The sequence below is a fragment of the Polyodon spathula genome, chromosome 6 (assembly GCF_017654505.1).
Source record: "Polyodon spathula isolate WHYD16114869_AA chromosome 6, ASM1765450v1, whole genome shotgun sequence".
Classification (NCBI taxonomy): domain Eukaryota; kingdom Metazoa; phylum Chordata; class Actinopteri; order Acipenseriformes; family Polyodontidae; genus Polyodon; species Polyodon spathula.
In genome coordinates, this window is record NC_054539.1 from 69,427,285 (window position 1) to 69,439,832 (window position 12,548).

General features: G+C 39.4%; 1 protein-coding gene across 3 annotated transcripts in view; it reads left to right on the top strand.

Annotated features, from left to right (window-relative positions):
- Positions 1 to 12,548, top strand: part of mboat2b (membrane bound O-acyltransferase domain containing 2b) — an 89,881-nt gene that overhangs the window by 29,483 nt on the left and 47,850 nt on the right. The gene's annotated exons all lie outside the window — the stretch shown is intronic.

Consider the following 12,548-nt stretch of genomic DNA (forward strand, 5'->3'; position numbering starts at 1 on the left):
GTGGCTGCAACTCAGCACAGCTCAGCTAGCACAGAGATTAATGACAGGACATGATGTCACTTATTGCACAGTATCCTGTTTCCCCACTGTGCTTTTGTGCAAATGTAGCCTTTCCTTAGCTTTACACCTCTAGCTCGTTTTAGACTTTGTTTCACACATACCACCATCCTTTTGAGCAAGTCAACATTACACATGAGTCTCATCATCAAAAGGCATTGTTACTCTGAAACCCCTTGTGAGTATGTGTGAGATGAGGTGTGTGTGTGATCAAATAAAAGTGATAAAAGTTGACCGAACATGTAGCAAAAAATGCAGGAGTGTTTGATATATTTTATTCACAAACTGTGAAGCAATATCATTTGGAAACAGGGAGGACAGAACTAATCACAAAACTTGTTAAAGGTGGTCAGCCCTTTAATTCCTTTCTTTGGTCGCTTTTAAAAATGCTTACCTCACTGTTTCCTTGGCATGTAAACTGCTCTTCATCTGCCAAGGACGCTGTTTTATTAGAAAGTGCATTTTTATTGATAACATTATGAAAGTGAAGCATGCCAGCTTGACCTGCTGTTGTACGATTGTGTCTAATCTTTTCAATACAGCATGGGTGACTTTACTCTGCCGGCAGAGTACATAGACTGTACATACGTTGCAGTTTAGCAGATCTAGAAGGGTGGTAGGTAGAAACCTGGCTGCGCTGGTAGTCGCACGCTGGCTGCTTTAGATTTCCCAGGCACGCGTGCCTGACTGGGAGAAAGCACTGCTGTTGGATGCCCCTATTACACCAGGACATATCTTTTGGGCTCTTGGTAGACGAGATGCTTCAGCGCCCTCACCGCTTGCGGGAATCTAAGAAGGAGCTGGTCCACTTGCTTCCCAAGCGACAACTCCCATTGCACAAACCAGCGGCCATCTGGAGTGCACCATGGACTACCGTTCAGACTGGCTACTCACTGCAGTTCAAGCACGGTCCCCCTCCCTTTCGGGGCGTGAATGTGACATCAGTCACGGACCACAGGATGCCACAATGGTGCCTCAGGAAGTAGCAGCTCTGCTGCAAAAACAGGCTGTTCGCATGATAGACCCCCTTCAGTGGGAGGAAGGGTTCCTATTGTTCCTCGCTGGAGGCTTAACGTTGTGCTTGATGCCCTCATGAAGCCTCCATTTGTGCACAATTTATCTGCTTTGGGGCAAAGTCAAGTCTTGTCCAAATGGATAGCAGAAAGTCATGACTGCCTATGAGCAAGCAAACTTTCTCCCTCCAGAAAATCTCACTACCCATTCCACCAGGGGTACGGCAACTTCGTGGGCTTTATTCCAGGGTGCATCTGTCAAGAACATTTGCAATGCAGCGGTGTGGACTACTTCCCATACGTTTACTAGTCTCTATGGACTTAATGTTGTGGATCCTCAAAACCCTGGCTTTGGAATAGAGTGTTAAGGACGGCTTCTCAGTCAGCCCTTACATCAGACATTGAGGGGAGTTTCTTCCTTAATTTTGTAGCCCTAGCTACTTGTTACTGGGGTTCCGAATGGTAACTCACAAGGCAGCCTCGGCTTAGCAATGGAGCATTCCGGTCGTGAGGCAATCCTGCCCTTGCGATGGCATGGGTATACTGACCCATTCAGTAATGGTTACATTTCGTACTTGAAAGGGAACGTTAGGTTATTATCATAACCCTGGTTCCCTGAAATAGAAATGTAACAACTAACCTTCAAGGTTGCTGTGTCCATGAATGCAACAGGCTTGAAGGAAAAATGATGCCGAGATCTGTGAGCGCAGTCCTTTATACCCTAGGGGGGCGGTATGACTGCGTCACAGGCTCGGCTGGGCAGCTTTGTTATATCTGATTCAGGTTTTGGGTCTTTAGGAGGTAAATACCTATTTGGTAATGGTTACATTTCTATTTCAGGGAACCAGGGTTATGATAATAACCTAACATTTTGCAATGATTGAATGAGGAGTGAAATGACACTCACCTTAATAAAAGTTTGGGAGCAAGTATTTCTTTATGCAATACTGATTAAATCAGACCCAGGCTCCTTGAAGGCACAAAGATAGTACCCTGTGGTAGGTTGGGTTACACCTGATTTCCCCCCCTGTGGGCAATGGCTAGTGTACATTTTCAGTTGGTCATGCTTCAGTTTATTTTCTACCTACGACACGTTTCCCTAGAAAATAACATTATCTAAATGGAAGATGAATGCTGGTGATGAGTCAAAGGCAGAGCCACGGGATAACGTGTTGATTCTGTTTTATTTATTGATTGCTCAGAGTGTCAGATACTGAACAGATGCTCCTAGGAATCAACAGTTTCTGTTCTGAGCGCTGTTGATGTGAATCTTTTAATAGCCCCACTAACAAAGAATTAGACACGGAATTTTGTATCGGTGTTGCAAATAAATCTGATAAAAAACGGGCGTCTTCACACTAATACATGAGATGTCACTGGGTGTAATGGGAAAATATGAATAAATATTTGTTCATGACAGCTTAATCCAGTACATGTACATAGCATTGAGCTGATCGCCATTGGGTAGAGAACGCCAGTAATCGTCGTCACCTAAATTAGTTTCATGCCAAGGCATCATCTGCAACCATGGAAACAGAACTTGGAATGTAGTTTCTGGCTCCGTCTTCCCCGGATTATATTCTGCACTGACCTGTTTTTATAAAGGTCTGTGAGAAAATACATGAGTTCGAGTGTTGGTTGAAATATGGAGGTAATTGTAATGAAGAGCTCTGTGCCTCAAGGAGAGGTATGCGCAAACTACACAAGGTTTAACCCCTATATTTAGAAATGTCGACTTTATATATCCTGACTGGCCCCATCAGTTTAAATTGTTGTTCAGCTCAACTTCCAAAATAGACCACAGCTTTGTTCCGTAGAAATCCAGCAACATCATGCCAGATCAAATTGAAGTGCTTGTCAAGGACATGCCTGTTCTGCTTGGCATCTGAATTTCTTAGCAGAATGCTCTTTGAGCTGTTTCCTGATGTGCAGGGCACTGCGTCACCAGCAATGGATTTAGAACACGATGTTGCACACTGGTCCTGATATTGTAAGACACCAGTATGATATGGGACCATGTTAGTGCAATGGGGCACCAGTGTGTACTGGTTCACAGAGTGATAGTACTATTAGAATGTATAATTCTGAAAATTGTACCACTGCTTATACCATTGTAGGATCTGTCTTTTAGTACAGACCCAGTGGCAGTGCATTGTTATTGAAGTTTATGTAGTTGTAAAATAATATGTAGTCATTTTATTCTGTTTTATTTTGGTGATTCCACTTATTGCATGCATTTTTATTAGCAATTAAAATTGAATAAAGATCCTTTTGTGTACAAATGGGGCAGGTGTGATGATTCTGCCTCTTTTAAAGAAGCTCTGTTGTTTTGTGACTGATCCCAGGTCAGATAATAACACAGAAGTATAAATGAGTGACCCTCCTGGTCTCAGTCTTGTAGATCATGTTTCCTAGCTTTCACATTCTGTACTGCACTGTACTGTAGGTCTGTACTTTAGAGCAGGGGGTTTCAACTATAAAAATGAAAGTTAGAGAAAATAATGATCTTGAAAGTTTAACAGTATTATATTCTCTAAACCACAATGTATACTTATTTAGTCTTTGTTTAGCAGTTCAAAAATAACCACTAATGAAAGAAAAAACAAAACACAGAATCTATCACGTCCACATTTTCCACCTGTGTGCATGCGTGGTTTCGATTGCGTGGATTTCCACCCTGATATATAGTAATGTAGGCATCTAGTGATTGTGCCTATGGAGAGCACTTTGTGCTGCTGATTTTTGCTGTTTTCAACTTGTCCTATCAGTGAAGCACAGTGTTTCTGCGTTTTTTGGAAGTATAAATGCTCTGGTAATTTTAAGGTCCTTCTTATTGCCTGTAAAGCCCTGAACAGTTTGTCTGCAGGTTTTTAGTCCTGTATGCCCCTGGCCGGCCACTCCGATCCCAAGATGCAGGGTTGCTATCTGCCCCAAGGATTTTAAAGCAAAGGGCAGGTGGTTGAGCATTCAGTCACAGGGCACCTGAACTCTGGAATGCTCTATCATGCACAGTGAGAGACGCACCTACATTGGCAACTTTTAAAAAGTTGTTAAAAACATGCTTTTATAATAAGGCTTTTATATATTTTTTTATGTAGTTTTATTCCTATTTATTCTGTTTGAGTTCCTCGTCTGTTGCTTTTCTTTGCTTTAATTTTAAAATGTTGTTATCTCTTGCTGTTTTTATTGTTTGTATTGTACGAATGTTCTTTTCTTTTTGTTAAAAGCGCCTTGGGATGATTTGCCATGAAAGATGCTTTATAAATTAGATTTCATTTGATCACAATACTCAAACTTTGACGGTTTTCTGTTTATTATTGCGGCTGCATTTTATTAACAGCAATAGCGGCTGGTTGAATATGTGTTCAGTGTTTTGATACATTTCTTACTTGCAATAGAAAAATGAAGGAAAACACAAAAGTCAGAGTTATACAGAGCCCCAGTTTTATATCACATCACTTAATGTAATACCTGTTTTATAATCATGATTTTTCAAAAACCGCTTACCATGCACCATAGGTTCTTTAGAAAAATTACCTCTCTTAATATCACCAACACCAACCCGCTTTTGTCACGTTTTGTGCAGCCTGTGAAATGGTGTGTGGCAGGTTAACTAAGTAACCACAGGATATAATTATTTTTCAACACAACTAACAAACAATAATCATCTCGGCTGATAAAATGACATTTTGTGCAGCCTGTCAAATGCTGCGTGGGCGGTCTTAACGGGATACAGTTGAGTTCCAATTGCAAAACACCAACCTCAACAAATGTTTCTTCTTTTAACATAGTCAATCTTATACAAATGCACACAAAAAAACACCAAGTGCAACGCCAAACTGATAGCTCTCATGAGTTGACAATTAATGCCTTTTTTCAGACACAAACTGTTTCATTCCAGTTAATGATTCAAAACGTATTTGTCCTGCAGTAAACTGTATGTATTTGTTTAAATGTAAAGAATGACTAAATGTACAGTATTAAAACACTGCTCTTTTAATTCACAGTTAGTTTTCTTTCTTTTTTACCTCGCACTCGTAATGAGCTCTCATAGGCAAATGTGCAAGCTGGTTGATATCATGACCTGCTTATCACTGATTATGCCTGCATGGCAATCATAATATAAAGTGGGTTTATCTGTACTTGCTGATTGTGATGATACATCTGTGCCTCACTGGTACTGGAATCTTCATATGATTGACAGAGATGCAGAATAATATAAAACAAAATTCAAAAGTAGCATACCTTGTTATTTTAAATGCTTCATTGCGTTATGACAAATTTTAATGAGAAAAATGCCACTTTCATACTGCGATTAGCTTTAGAACAAGTTTAATAGATGTGACAGCGATATGTTGGCAGTCCTCCAAAGATTCTTGTGTCAGCCTGTTTCGTGCATCTGTTTTATTACATTAATTGTGGAATAAGCCGCTTTGTATGTGTAAGTAGATACAAACATGGAGAGCACAAACAGAGCCAACTTCTTCAGAGTCGTGTAGTTCTCTGGTCACATATAGGCGGGCCAGAATGATTCCAGATTTGCTTTAATTAATTAAGTAACGGCAATGCCTGCAAATCTACTAGTTCTTGTCAGAGCTGCTTCGTCGATTTGCTGGAAGCACTAGCTTAGCATGGGATGAGAAATCGCCATCGGCGTTGATTGAAAAAGGATCACGGACAAAACCGATTCCGTCCCCGCGAATGCTGGTTGTTAAAGCAAGCACTGAAGCAATAAAGTCTGTCTGTCGGGGGTTCACTGAGGGAAGCCTCAATTAAATAAATAACGGTTTGATTTTCATTACTGTTCTTTGCTGTTTCTGATTTAGATTCAGAGTTCCTCCAACACAACAACAACAAAAAATAATTGTATAGTGGTAATATTTTTGTGCCTGTGTCAGCCTGCAATTGTAGTGAGTATTTGTTAGATACAACTGCCTAGGAGAGGTTGTTTCATGTCTGGAGGAGGAGTGAGGTTCCCCTTTTTAGAGAGGCGGTTACCAGCTGAGGAATTGTCAGGCCAAGTATTTATTTAATTGTTGTTGTGTATGTGGTTGGGTTATATGGAAATAATTTGCTCACTGCACTTCTTGGTTGCAGTCTCCAGTATAGCCATGTAGAAAGAAATTTTGCTACTCCTCCTTATTTAATAATGGATACATCAGTCCTGAAGCGCGTGGCAAGGCAAATCTTAACAGTTAATAAAGTCCCACTTCCACTACTGCAGTATATGTCTCACCTGATAACCTGGCCAAGTCAAAACATACTGAGACCTCATCTGCCACTGGGGCACTGTTCTATGCATTCTTAAACACATTTGTTGAGGCCTACAAGCTTTAGATAAGCCTTTTGGAAATGTTTGCTTATAAAAGACAGACATCCCCCACCCCCCCACCCCCCATACAATCAGTTTTATGGTGGATCTTGCTCACTGTTGTGCTGACGGAGCCTACAGATCACATGGTTGTTTTAAAAATCAAAGTGTTGGCCAGTAGGGAATACATTTTTTTTCAGACCCCGAGATCCATTCCAACTTAAACAAAGCAATACAGAAGAGGTTAGATGAGCTATTGAAAGCTGAGGAGGAGAAGTAGGATGGACCAAATTCATCGCATCAGCACTTGGTGTCTGGTTTCCTTATTTCATCTTTTCATATGAATATTGATTCTGATAAGCATCAAATGAAACCACAGAACAGCACATGTCAAAGCTAATTTACCTTTTCTGTCTCGTTTTCGGAAGCCGTATTCCCCACAGAGCAGACTGCAAACAGCATTTCCTAGACACATCTTCATTTTATTCAGCATAAAAAATATTCAAAAGCCTTTACAGACCTACAGGATGAAATAAACATTATAAAAGTTGACCATGGTAACGCTGCACTTTTCCCCTGCGTTTCCTGTAGTTTTATTATGCGTTTACCACAGGTTTTTAAATATGCTATACCTTTCCTTTGTTGACTTTACTATGCTTTATTACACTTTGCTATGCTTTTACTATGTGAAACCTTTAGTAGGAAACTGAAATAGCTGTAATCTGTTAATAACAGTCATCCAGATTGGAACGCACATCATTTTTTGTGGTCTAAGTGGGACAGCAAGCAGCACGGGGCAGGTGCAGAAAGGCTCGGTCATTGCAACATGGAGTGACATCCTTCAGGAATGGTTCTGCAGGAAGACTCTGATGGAAACCATGTTTGCATCAATTAACGTGGCTTTGCCTACTGCTTCGCCAAAGCTGGAGCCTTCTCAAAGTGTGTGAGAACACACCTGTAGTGCTGGGCTCCATGTCTTACTGTAATAATTATTTCTATGTAATCACTGTTGTTTTAACACCACCCCAGTTCTGGCGCTCAGCATTGCAGAGATCCTCATGTTTCAGAATGAAGAATTTCTCGCTCTGCCACCTCGTTCTGTTACTGGAGTGCTCTTCACAACAAATGGAGATCAAACGTTGTGAGCTCTCAATTGCAGGAAGCATTGCACTGTAAAACATTCACTGCTTAATTCATGCAGGAAGTTGAAAGGGTTAAGACCTGTGTGATGAAGCTATAAAGGGCTTGCCACTATTGTTGCAAATTAGATGGTTTTTCCTCCCAAACTTCAGCTAACACCTAAGTATGCAGAAAATAATGTGTTTTCTTTTCAGGGCTGAACAGTGATGGAGGCTTTAACACAGGAGAACTTGCAGAACTGTGTTTAATGAGGATTTAGTGCTGGTAGAGTAACCTCTTAAAAGTGTGTGTGAGACAAAGAGTGAAGCTTTGTGCTAAGAAGCACAAGTCACTCACAGCTCACAGAGGAATTCTGGCAAATATTTTCCTCTGCTGAGCTCTATTGGAGTCTTTTTGCATGGTTTGTTAATTGAGCAGGTTTGATTTAAGTTTTTAGAATTTTAAACGGACCCAATTCAGTAGAGCTGATGCAGAGATGGCACCTTTACAGCAATGCTTTGATTGCTATACCAGGATAGAGCTCTCTGCTGTGCTTAAAGACATTTTCTATCCTTGAAAATCCTCCATATAATTAGGCTTGCTGTTGTTCAGTATTTATTTTTTTGCCAAATTGACAATTAATATCAACGTTTATTTTAGAAAGAATTTGCTGGGTTTTTTGTTTTCAATTTATTTTTTAATTGAAGCAGAGAATGAGTGAAATCGACCTTTTATGCTTAAAGAAATTGCCATTGAGAAATGTCTCATTTAGCGAAGCCACTATCGTATTTAACATGCAACCAAACCATGGTTTGCAAAGTTGTAATTGAAATTGCGTTTGGTCACAGCAGAGCTATACAAATTAAAAAAATTATCTAAAAAAAATAACGTATTTTGGGGATTCGACGTTTAACGAGCGTTACTGATTTAATATCAAAAAGTAGCAAGCCTGCATATAATGCACTGCAGTATAGTAACGCAATACATTTTTTTAAGGTGTGTGTGTGTTGTGTTCTTTAAATAATTTAGTATGTACAGCGCAGTATAATATTCTTTCCTCCTACATCAGTAATTATTTTGACAGCTGGCAAGCATGACTTCTGAATAGCTATTGTGTCTCATACATTTCATTTTCGTAAGCATGTAATAAATAAGTCTGTATTTGTTATTAAAATATCATTGATTTTTCTAAAAGAAAAAAAAAAAAAAAAACCTTAAATCCTGTTTCACAGGTGGTATTAGTAGTTTATGCAACCGGGCCTGTAAGTTGTCCTTGAGGCCACATGCTTGGATGTAACAAATAAATCTGATCTGATTAAAATGGGCTTAAACTAGTTTACAAGATTTGTTTTTATCTGTTTAAAAATAAATTACTTTTGAATTCCCTCCACAGCATTGCAAAGATCTCTCCCCATTGTGACGGTGGTTCTCATTACCTTCTATTAAAATCCAACACCCTTGTTATTAGTCCATTAGAAATGTTGTGTCTGTGTACATTCTTTACACTGGCATTGCTCCCATTAAAACAGAGTAAAGAGTGTGTGAGGCTGGTGGATTGGTTTATGTGCGAGACGAATGAGAAAGCACAGAGTGACCCTGCAATCAGTACAATGTACGAGCGACAGATGGAGTCTGATCTGTTGACATGCATTTTGCTGCGGGTGCTTTTTTAAAATATGCTTTGATCTGTAATTCTGCCCTTGCTTACAATCCAGACTCTGGCTTTGATCCCCAATGGGGGGAAAAAAAAACATTTGGACAGGGCAGCATGTCACTTTCAGAGCTTCAAAGTCTGCTCTAATTGTTGAACTGCTGTCATTCTTGACAGCGCAAGGGCAAACACTGCCCAATCTGTGTGTGAAAATAGAAATGTTTGCAGGAAACAAATGGCCTTGATAATTAGGATGTTTGGCTCAAGTGACATGACTGACAAGACAGGCTTATTTAAGCATGAAGTTGTTTAAATACAGGATGAGGAATAATGAATGCATCAGACTCAGGAGTGCTGTGGCCCCTCTTATGAAACGAGTCTCCAGCCTTGTCAGTTTGATTGCTTATAGAAGATGCTTTTTTTCTGCTTATGGACTCCATTCAGTCTGAGTTCTACCTTATACTGCTGCATTGAATAATAAAACTTGCAGAAACTAAGAATATTCTAACATGAAGCTGATGTTGATCACTGAAGCCAATTCTTATTGCGTTTGAATAGTACAGTACTTTGTGCATGGGTTTCATTATGGTGATTCCTTTTGAGAAAAATACCATACAGATACCACGATAATACCAGCGTATTACCCTGAAGAAACCCTATCGTTTTCAGAACCCGTGTCGTGCTTATGGTATTGAACTGTCTGCAGTAGGTTAGCAGTATCTATTGGTTTATATCACTGGGATTCCATTGGAATGGCAAAAAAGGTTGCCAGTAGGTCTGTTTTTACCCCTTCTATGCCTTCTTTCATTTTATTTACCAGCCAGCTGCTTCCCCTGTTTAGGGACATGCTTTCAGCCAGCAAAGTGCATTGATCCAGAGGACATCTGAGGTTAAAACATGCATGAAGTGCAAGTGTGGCAGATATCCAGAGACCCTAATATTGTAGAATGTGTGTGTTTGTATAAAATGAGTGGTGAAGTAAATGGTTCAGTGAAATGTTCTCTGTAGCTTAATTTGTAGTCTAAATCTTGTAGTCTAAAACATGACACTGGAGATTGCAGCACTTCTGGGTCCATAGTTAGACTAGGGATGTGCTTTTGGTACATTTTTATGGACGTTTAAAAATGTTTAAACCATCATACACACACACTCTTGCTATTACATTATGCTGGATACTGACAGCGATGGTTAGTATTCTCTAAGCAAAGAAACCCTAAATAAGCAAATAACGTTTTAACATCTCAAAGACTTAACTACAAAGTAAAAAAAAAAAAAAAAAAAAAAAATGTAATTTTTTGATCAGTTAATTTATGGGTATTAGTTGATTAACCAGTACATTAATTGGTAGATTCATCCCTGGACAGTTTTATTAAAGGTAACGATCTTATAGCGGCTGTCCTGCATAGTAATACTAAAAAATCAATAGAATCTGCACTGTTGAGATATACCTGTGCTGGTCCAGTGGGCACAAAGTGAATGGACTAAACTACACTAAACTAATAATAATAAAACACAATTTTAATGTTAGAATCTACCAATGCACAGATTCCAGTATATTATTATATTAACTCTACTGTTCAGTGATCGGTGACACAAACAGAATCTTTGCTTTTTACTGTCATCAGTAATCCATCCACAGCAATTTCAGAATGTTTTCATTTCAAATGGGGAAGCATTCAGCTTTGTTTTTTTTGTTTTTGTTTTGTTTTGTTTTTTTGTGGTATAGCAATTTTGTTTGACATAATTATGCACATATCACGTTTTCTTGTCCGGTTCATAGTGCACCAATGAAGCGCCAGATCGACCGAGAATAAAACCCGCCCCAGTGTCAATCTTTCTGTTGCACCAATTAGAGAAACTACTTGGAGACAATTGCCAAACCCCTTCCTTTTTGTAATATCCGCCCTTATTGTGGCACTGGAGCAGTCTTATATGCGACGGACTGCTGTGTATATAATAACTTACAAAAATTAATACATTAAAAAAATATGCGTTTTGATGATGAAAACGAGTAATGTGAGCAGTTATACATCTGGCATATTATTCAATGTTTAAACGTTTAAAATTCCTAACTCTGTTAAAGTTTGTAACACACGTCACAATAACTGCTAGCGGTGATACACGTTTGATGTAATTTGAATTTAGTTATCGTGGCACGTTTTTATCTCCCTCTTCTAATCTTCTGTTGTGAGTAAATGTAGAGCCAGACATTAAATGTTTCATCCTGCCTTGGCATCACGCCACTCTGAAGTAAAGTGAATTATACCACCCTCTATAGAAGTGAGAAATTAAAGACCCTTCCATTTTTCTAAGCTGAACATCCATTTAGTCTGAGTTGTAGCTTATAATGCATAGTTACATTTAATTAACCAACTCTCTATCTCTGTGATATATATATATATAGAGAGAGAGAGAGAGAGAGAGAGAGAGAGAGAGAGAGAGAGAGAGAGAGAGAGAGAGAGAGAGAGAGAGACTCAAAGAGCCAGCTGCTAATTCCTGTAACTTGGATTTTGTTGTTAGCATGTTTCATTTCTTCCTTTTTTTCATAACCACATCAGTTTCTCAAGATGTAATTCCCACAAACAAAAAAACAAACAGACAAATGACAAGCATTTATTTTGCTTGCCTTTGTGGGGTCCCTCTTTCTTTTTTTCTTATTTGCTGTTATTTATAGTCAACTGGAGTCCTATGCTTTCTTTGCCTGCCCCCACAGGCACATCCTTGAAGGAATGAAAACGGTAAACTACGACCCCTGTACAATTAATTGCACTTTACAAGGAAATCGTATTTTACTACCAAATTTATTTTAGCTGGGATTGTGAGGCGAGCCACCGCTATCCTCATGGTTTGCAGTTACTACTCCAAAATAAAGCTTGACAAATAGTCACTCCTCATTGTGTAGCTTGTATTTTCTCCTGTTTCTCAAGCCACTAGAGGAGAACATCACAAACTGCTCGAATGAAGCGGTGTTCCCTGAATCCTGCCTGTCGGAATTGAGAATTGAGCCCAATCTGCACTGTTCACACAGCTTCTCTGTTAGGCCGTGGCGAGGCTGTCGGATCATCACTGCTACAGTGACTCTGCCTGTTGGGATGAATCGTAGCTTTCATCAGTGCTGTGCCCTACCTTTTTGATTACTGACATGAAACTACAGCATTGTTGTGTCCATTACATCTATTCTGAAAGCCTGTTATTGCATATTTTCAGGCTTTTTTTATAGGAGGAAATTACAGTGCAGTGAACTATGTTGTGGGAAGTCTTTCCATGGCTGATGAGTAGGCCTTTCACCATATTGTCTGCACTGTGTGTAGGAAACTCAACGCAGGCTTGTTGAGCCTACTCCTCGTAATGAACGGGAATGTACCTTGATGAGAACCTGTTGCTAATGGAGGGTGTT